Source organism: Triticum aestivum, chromosome 5B (genome assembly GCF_018294505.1).
Source record: "Triticum aestivum cultivar Chinese Spring chromosome 5B, IWGSC CS RefSeq v2.1, whole genome shotgun sequence".
Taxonomy (NCBI): Eukaryota; Viridiplantae; Streptophyta; class Magnoliopsida; order Poales; family Poaceae; genus Triticum; species Triticum aestivum.
This window is the reverse complement of record NC_057807.1, coordinates 171854902-171864383: the sequence shown is the minus strand read 5'-3', so window position 1 is coordinate 171864383 and position 9482 is coordinate 171854902.

The window sequence follows — 9482 nt, the reverse complement described above, 5'->3', positions numbered from 1 at the left end:
AAGAGAGATTGCAGCAAGATGATGCAATGCTCCTCGAGGAAGATCGTCTTCGGGCGGCTGTGAGAGCAGCACGCTACCAGCAAGCCTTGCGCCGCTATCATAGCCGCAAGGTTCATGCCCGAAGATTTGAGGAAGGCGAGCTTGTTCTTCGGCACGTTCAATCGGCCAAGAATTCTAACAAGTTGATGCCGAAGTGGGAAGGCCCTTATCGGGTAATACAAGTCACCAGGCCCGGCGCAGTCCGCCTGGAGACCAAAGATGTCGTTCTAGTGAGCAACTCTTGGAACATCAAGCATCTTCATAGGTTTTACCCATAAGGCGCGGTTGGCGGGCCTCTCGGCAAACCACCTTTGTACAAGCCTTGCCGGCAAGGCATGTAACCCTCTGTACAAAGCCAGGCGCAGACCCTGAGCATAAATAAATGAAGCGCTGGCACCCTAATTTATAGCATGCATGCTAGGTTGAGTCCCTCCCTCGGTTAGGGTTGATAGTGCTTAGCGGCTACTAACCCCTAGCATAGAGGTCGAGTGTGCGTCTCTCTGTTCCTTTTCGTCCTCTTTGGTTTGCAGGGTGCATGGACATTTCTAATGAGCTATTTGGAAGAAGGAGAATGATTTGGCGCTCCGGTCCCGGCAAGCCAAGCTTGCTAGGGGCTGAAGATACAAGGACCCAACCCCGGCAACCCAAGGTTGCCGGGCGGCTACAGATTCAGATAAGTCCTTCGTCCCCTGTTTTGCATTTCCGTATGAAATTGGGGCGTACGAAACCTTGTTTTATTCCTAGGCCACCGTGCTCCCCTTTTCCTATACCCAAGAATTATTTCTTGGGTCGGAGTCTGGTTGTAGTCGTGGTGACAAGGAAGCAAACGTAGGGCCTAACCCTACTTCGCGCCTGCCTCTGCCAAAAGCGTGAGTGTGGTCGAATGAAGTAAGGGAGCGGCAAGGCCTATTGCTGGGCGACATTGTTTATATTAAAAATAACAAGGATTCATTCCTTGGTATGGGCTTCGCTCACGCACAAAGAACCCGGCAAGCACCCTTTTTTCATTAATACGTCCCATACAGGTACAATTCGTATAGACTGTAAACATGAGCAAGGGGATTACAAGTTTTAAATTCTACTAAGGCCCGTGGGCTTACAAACTAAAAAGAGATAAGGTGCCCGTAATGCTTTTCTTGTCCCTCTCCTCGGGAAACGGAACAAGCAAGCAAGAGGGCAAAAGGAGCGCCTAGGCGATGTACGAGCAACAGAAGGCACCAAGAGAACATATCGGTGGCCGCCCAGGAGAGGGTTGGTGATGATGGTGCCGGGAGAAGAGCTGGAAGACGAGGCAGCGGGTCGCCAATATGCTATGAAGGCGTCGGTGCCATCGTACTCCAACTTGACAGCCCGCCACCCGCCTTCTTCGCCTTCTCCGGCCTCCCAAGGGGGCGACCCCGAGAAGTTCAAGGAGCTGACCCCACCGGGAGAAGGGGCCAGGTGCAGATGCTGCTGCTACCGGCGCCGCCGAGGGACGCGGGTCTGACGCCTAGTCAGACCCGTCATCCTCCCGCCTGCTACCCTTGTCGTCGTTGTCTCTGTCCTCCTCGTCACTCTCGCTCGAGAAAGAGTCTTCATCATTAGAGGAGCTCTCCACGCAGCACTTTAGGCGAGTTCCAAAGTCTCCAAAGACCTTGACGGAGAGCAGGACGTTCTCCATTAGTTTGAAATAGAGAACTAGTCTTGCCGTCAGGATGTGGATACAAGCGAAGGTCTTCCATCGCGACGAAGATACATGACATGAGGGGCAGCGAAATCGACATCAACCCGCGTGTCGTTATTCTCGCAGCCCCTAATATGCAATCTCAGAGCCTGTGGCGGGTCGAGCTCCGTCTCCCGAGCAAATGGTGTTGGGAGACGAAGACGATGACGCTCCCGCCGGCACATCCTGATGAAGAATTCATGAGGCTGGTCCCCAACATGGCCCTCCATTAGGGAAGGGAGCATCGGCGGAGGCGACGCTGGTGTGCCGCCCCGTCCTCCTCTTCCCCGAGTGCCACAGTGACCTCGGCTCGCCCCCTCCCCCTTCTCCTCATGGTCGGCTCCGCCGCCGCAAACTCTTGGGAAGGAGGGGCGCGTTGTCGGGCAGCGACCCTCGTCGCCACCGTCAAAGCACCGGCGCGCCCTCTCATCATAGCATAAGGGAGAAAGAAGCCAAGGTGGGAGGAGGCGGATGGCGAGAGATTGATGAGTGCCATCCCTCCCCCTCCCCTCCTTATAAAGGGGTGGGATCAGGGCTCGGGCGCCTCTCTCAACCACTCCAGCTCATTAAGGTGGTAGCAAGCGAGGCCGTCGACCGCCCTCCTCGACTAATTGAAGGCGCATGGGTATCGACCCGCGCGCGCCTTCCCGTATTCCCTGCGGCTATCACCTGCCCCGTGCCGTACATGCGGCATACGCGGCGCAAGGGGCGGGCGTAGTGGGAGACGTGGAACGATGGTTCCAAGGCAGAGAGAGTAAATGAGTAGCGGCCCTGCAGTCTTAAAGGGAAATGCATGCCGCCTCTTTACTATTCACTGCAGGATGACACAAGCATGCTTTGGTCACCCCAAACATGATCCCCACGTCACGCATTCAATGTGGGTCGTGGGGAAGCACAGCGGGCGGAAAAGTTACCGCGGTAAAAATCCGGCCCCGCCTGCCCGCGCACCGTTCTGGGCCTAGCCCAAAAACACGTTGCGCTTATGTGTGGTCCGGGCCTGGGGGCTCTTGTCGGTGTACAGAAGTAGGGGCTCTACTTTGTACCCCTTTACCTGTGCACGGGCAGTCAGAACCGCAGTCGCGGCCACACTTAGCAGGGCAGAGGAGGGAGGCCGAAGCCACAACATAATCAAGCAATGCCAAGACGGAAACACTAAGAGCAAGAGGGCGAGGTGGACTCCCCTGGCAAGACCCTTGCCGGGGCGGCCTTCGCAGCCCTGGCAAGAGCCTTGTCAGGGCAACTTGCCCAACACCAGCGGAGCGCGCCACCCTTGAGCCCGAGGTTTCCAACATCATCAACCACATTGGAACCAAGGCTCGGGAGACACCTCCATGGTGGCATGCAGATCTTTGTGAAGATTATTAACACATAAGATCAAATGAGGACCAGAAGACAATGATCCTCGGCAGGGTCCTTGCCAAGGAAATCCATGAGACCTCTAGCAAGATCCTTGCCGGGGACGACTGTGGTGCCACGGTAAGACCCTTACCGGGGCACCGGCAAGACCCTTGCCAAGGACATCAGCAGGGCCGCGGCCAGGCCCGTGCCCGCCAAGGCTCCACCGCCGTTCCCATGCAGCTGCCAGTCCAGCCAGCCAAGCGAGCACCAGCGTGGCGACGTGCGGCCCCGAGGCCAACTCAGAAAGCACCTGCGTGGTGGCATGCAGATCTTCATGAAGATGTTGCCACCGTGCCAGCTCAGCAGCCTGCCAGCCTACATGGCGCCACACGCCTCGCTGGCCAGGGCGCGTGTCAAGGCAAGGCGAGGCGGCGACGGACGGGACGGGCCTCGTTTCCGTCCCCGATAAAGCAAAGGGACACCTAAGGAGCGCATTTAATGTGTCTTGTCCCGTAATGATAGGCGATAAGCTTGTACACTGTACCCTTTCCACCTCCTGTGTGTCACTGTGGCATCCCCTTTCTCCTATAAAAGGAGGTCCGAGGCGTACTGGAGAGGGATTCGGCTTTTTGGACTATGTACGCACCGTAGCTAGTTCAAGAACACAAGAACATTCATATATACACCAAAGCAGGACTAGGGTATTACCCGATCTTCGCGGCCCAAACTTGGGTAAACGATCCTTGTGCTGGCTCATGGACCCGCTCTTTTCACAACCCCGCGCCCGCCGACCACAGTAGGGATTCTAGCGATCCCATAGGTGTCATTCCCACCGACAATCACCCCAAGGAGGATGGAAGGCAAAGTTATTCGCAAATCGAGGATGAACCATTTCATAGTAAAACGACTTGCACAGCTAGTGGCATCGAATTCTTTGCAAATTATTGTCTCTTTCCCGTTTTGACTCTCCTGGAACAGTGTTGTACTTGTCATGAGAGATATACTGAGCTGAATTTGCGTATGGTTTCCTGCCACCTTTCTTTTTCTTCGGTGCATCTTCTTCTTGTTCATATTCATTTTACTCGTGTCTCTTTATCTTGCTGGTTGATGGGGCTACCGTTGTGACCTTTGAATTTGGAACCTTTGACTCATCAGTTATACCCAAGATTACTTCATCTTCATCGGCCATGCTCATTGGTCGAGCAGAATCCTCAACTGATTGCATACACCTATGAATAAGAATAAATGCAAGGGAAAATGGGGACATGGTTACAAATTCTCACAGCTAATGTTTTTGAGTGAAAACATTTTGAGGAAGAATTAGATGCAGCTTTGCGAAATGTTTCGAATGAAAGAAATGTATAGAACGAACTAGTAGGTCCAAAGAATATACTAGTCAACGTGCTAAGCATTCCATTCATGCGAGACATAATACAAACCCCAGATCAAAAATATTTTGGATGTGAGGGACAACTACAAACCACATCCATACTAGTAACGGTAAAACACTAGATCTAAGATATGCGGTAAAATCGGAGAATAATAATCACGGACGAACTTGAAAGAGAAGGACGGAAGCCCGAGTTTGAACTGCACGTACCCTAGCTTGGTGTCGTGTAACAGCTACGTCGGCGCGGGGAAAAGGATGTCCCACGGCGGCGAGTAAGGACTCTGGTGACCAGTTTCCGACAGTGAAGAGGCGAAGGGGTCATCGCGTCGAGCTCAACGTGGAGCACTGCAGCGAGGATTTCGGAGGAGACGGAGGTGTTACCTCTTGAGCTTGCGTTGGTTTTCCCTTGAAGAGGAAAGGGTGATGCAGCAAAGCAGCATAAGTATTTCCCTCAGTTTTGAGAACCAAGGTATCAATCCAGTAGGAGACAACACACAAGTCACCGAATACCTACACAAACAATCAACAACTTGCACCCAATGCTATAAAGGGGTTGTCAATCCCTTCACGGTCACTTGCAAAAGTGAGAACTGATAGAGATAGATAAACGGTAAAGTAAATATTTTTGGTATTTTTGGTTTATAGATCGGAAAGTAACGATTGCAAAATAGTAGATCAGAAACTAGCAAGATGTAAACAAGATTCAATATAATGGAAAAGAGACCCGGGGGCCATAGGTTTCACTAGTGGCTTCTCTCGAGTTAGCAAATATTAAGGTGAGTGAACAAATTACTGCCAAGCAATTGATAAAAAAGCGCATAGTTATGATGCTATCTAAGGCAATGATCATGAACATAGGCATCACCTATGTGTAAAGTAGACTGACTCCTGCCTTCATCTACTACTACTACTCCACATATTGACCGCTATCCAGCATGCATGTAGAGTATTAAGTTCATAAGAACGGAGTAACACATTAAGCAAGATGACATGATGTAGAGGAATTAACTCAAGCAATATGATGAAACCCCATCTTGTTATCCTTGATGGCAACAATACAATATGTGCCTTGCTGCCCCTACTGTCACTGGGAAAGGACACTGCAAGATTGAACCCAAAGCTAAGCACTTCTCCCATTGCTAGAAAGATCAATCTAGTAGGCCAAACTAAACCGATAATTCGAAGAGACTTGCAAAGATATAAAATCATGCATATAAGAATTCAGTGAAGAACTAAATAATATTCATAGATAAACTTGATCATAAATCCACAATTCATCGGATCTCGGCAAACACACCGCAAAAGAATATAACATCGGATAGATCACCAAGAATATCGAGGAGAACATGGTATTGAGAATCAAAGAGAGAGAGAGAGAGAGAGAGAGAGAGAGAGAGAGAAGCCATCTAGCTAATGACTATGGACCCGAAGGCATGTGGTAAACTACTCACGCTTCATCGGAAAGGTAATGGTGTTGATGTCGAAGCCCTCCATGATTGAATCCCCCTCCGGCAGGACATCAGAAAAGTCCCCTATATGGGACCTCATGGGTACAGAAGGTTACGGCAGTGGAAAAGTGGTTTCATGGCTGTCCTGTATGTTTTTGGGTATAAGAGTATATATAGTTGAAGGAACTAGGTCATGGGAGCCACGAGGGGCCCACAAGGGTGGGGGCGCAACCTACCCCCTGGGTGCGCCCTCTTGTCTTGTTGCGTCTCCGACTTCATCTCCAAGTCTTCTGGTTAGCTTTTGGTCCAAGAAAGATCATCGCGAAGGTTTCATTCCATTTGGACTCCATTTGGTATTCCTTTTCTGCAAAACCCTAGAATAGGCAAAACAGAGAAACTGACACTCGGCCCTCGGTTAATAGGTTAGTCCCCCAAATAATATAAAATAGCATATAAATGCCTATTAAACATCCAAAACAGATAATATCATAGCATGGAACAATCAAAAATTATAGATACGTTGGAAACGTATCAAGCATCGCCAAGCTTAATTCCTGCTCGTCCTCGAGTAGGTAAATGATAAACATGGAATTTTGGTGTGGAATGCTACCTAACATATTTATCCATGTAATTTTCTTTATTGTGGCATGAATGTTCAGATCTGAAATATTCATGACAAAAGTTTAATATTAACATAAAAACAATAATACTTCAAGCATACTAACAAAGCAATCATGTCTTCTCAAAATAACATGGCCAAAGAAAGCTATCCCTACAAAATCATATAGTTTGGCAATGCTCTATCTTCATCACACAAAATATTTAAATCATGCACAACCCCGATGACAATCCAAACAATTGTTTCATACTTTTGATGTTCTCAAACTTTTTCAATCTTCACGTAATACATGAGCGTGAGCCATGGATATAGCACTATAGGTGGAATAGAATGGTGGTTGTGGCGACGACAAAAAGGAGAAGATAGTCTCACATAAACTAGGCGTATCAATGGGCTATGGATATGCCCATCAATAGATATCAATGCGAGTGAGTAGGGATTGCCATGCAACAGATGCACTAGAGCTATAAGTGTATGAAAGCTCAAAAAGAAACTAAGTGGGTGTGCATCCAACATGCTTGCTCACGAAGACCTAGGGAATTTTGAGGAAACCCATCATTGGAATATAAAAGCCAAGTTCTTATAATGAAAATTCCCACTAGTATATATGAAAGTGACTACATAGGAGACTCTCTATCATGAAGATCATGGTGCTACTTTGAAGCACAAGTGTGGAAAAAGGATAGTAACATTGTCCCTTCTCTCTTTTTCTCTCATTTTTTTATTTGGGCCTTCTCTCTTTTTTATGGCCTCTTTTTTTTGTCCGGAGTCTCATCCCGACTTGTGGAGGAATCATAGTCTCCATCATCCTTTCCTCACGTGAGACAATGCTCTAATAATGAAGATCATCACACTTTTATTTACTTACAACTCAAGAATTGCAACTCAATACTTAGAACAAAATATGACTCTATGTGAATGCCTTCGGCGATGTACCGGGATGTGCAATGATTCAAGAGTGACATGTATGAAAAAATTATGAACGGTGGCTTTGCCACAAATACGATGTCAACTACATGATCGTGCAAAGCAATATGACAATTATGGAGCCTGTCATAATAAACGGAATGGTGGAAAGTTGCATGGCAATATATCTCGGAATGGCTATGGAAATGCCATAATAGGTAGGTATGGTGGCTGTTTTGAGGATGGTATATGGTGAGTATATGGTATCGGCAAAAATTTCGCAACACAAGAGAGGCTAGCAATGGTGGAAGGGTGAGAGTGCGTATAATCCATGGACTCAACATTAGTCATGAAGAACTCACATAATTATTGCAAAATATATTAGTTATCGAAACTAAGTATTACGAGCATGCTCCTAGGGGGATAGATTGGTAGGAAAATACCATCGCTCGTCCCCGACCGCCACTCATAAGGAAGACAATCAATAAATAAATCATGCTCCAACTTCATCACATAATGGTTCACCATATGTGCATGCTACGGGAGTCACAAACTTTAACACAAGTATCTCTCAAATTCACAACTACTCTACTAGTGTGACTCTAATATCACCATCTTCATATCTCAAAACAATCATAAAGAATCAAACTTGTCATAGTATTCAGTGCACTTCATATGAAGACTATTGCGATTCAACGGACAGGATGGGGTGCCAGTTGATGGATTGCACATGGCAACCGTCATAAAAGATTGTGGTCCTGACTTAGGCGGGAAACCCCAAATTTTGGACAGCTTTTGCCAAAATAGATTACAGTTCGGACCTAATCTTTATCATGGTCAAGGACACCAGATAAAGTTTCGGTACCAGATGAAATTGAGCATTTATAATGGAACAACATAGACTGGAAGAGATAGAATAGAGGGAAAACAGGGTCCTAGGCATTTCACTCAGGCAACGAAACACAAACACCCGAATGAATAGCAATGACAGAAATGCATTCAGACAAACACAAAATATTTTGATCGAAAAGATACTCAATGAAAGAAAATTGTGGTGGTGTGACCCACCGTATTAGAATTGTATGACCCCAAGTGTCACACAATTATTGTGGCACATGGTTAGTCTAGTTATACATTAGTATTCACTCTCAGAAAGAAAATACACTTTGTCAAAATTTTCAAACTCTTCTACTTGTGCACCCATTCCTTCTAAGATGTGGAAGTGTTAGCATGGGTGCCGAGTCCAGCTTACTGCACGTTTGCAAAGTCCAGGATATTTAGCTCACACCGTGATGCACATAATCTTTTCTCATCGAGAGGCTTGGTGAATATATCTGCGAGATTGTCTTCGGTCTTGACGTGATTGATGACAATATCCTCTCGAGCAACATGATTGCGAATGAAATGATGTCTGATGGCAATGTGCTTGGTGCGAGAATGTTGCACCAGAATATGTGCAATTTTGATAGCACTCTCATTGTCATAATATAGAGGGATATTCTTGACCTTGATGCCAGAATCCTTAAGAGTCTGCTTCATCCACAATAACTAACACTACAAAAAAAGACACATCCGTGACATTTTGGGCCGAACGAAAAAAAATTCTCTCTATGACGATAATTGTGGCAAAACCCGGTATCATCATAGATGTGGTGGGCTCCTACTTCTATGACAAAAAATCATGACAGAAAATGGGCTTTTCGTCCTGGGCGGGCCGGAGACGCAGCTGCATGACATTCTTTGGGCCGTCCATGACGGAAAAACCATGGTAGAAGCGAGGACGAGGAAAATTTCAGCGAGTTCTCGATTACGGTGGGAGGTCGGGGGCCCAGCGATGCGCGTTTCTCTCGTACATACACGCGTGTGTGCGAGGCGTTGGCTCTAGGCGAACCCGAGCAAGGCATTGGGCTCTAACTGAACCCGAGCGATTACACTGCAGGCCAGACGTTACTGAACCCGAGCGATCGATCGATGGTTGTTAATTGAACCCGATCGAATGATTCCTTCGCTACTGCTGCTAACTGAAGCCGATCGATGCTA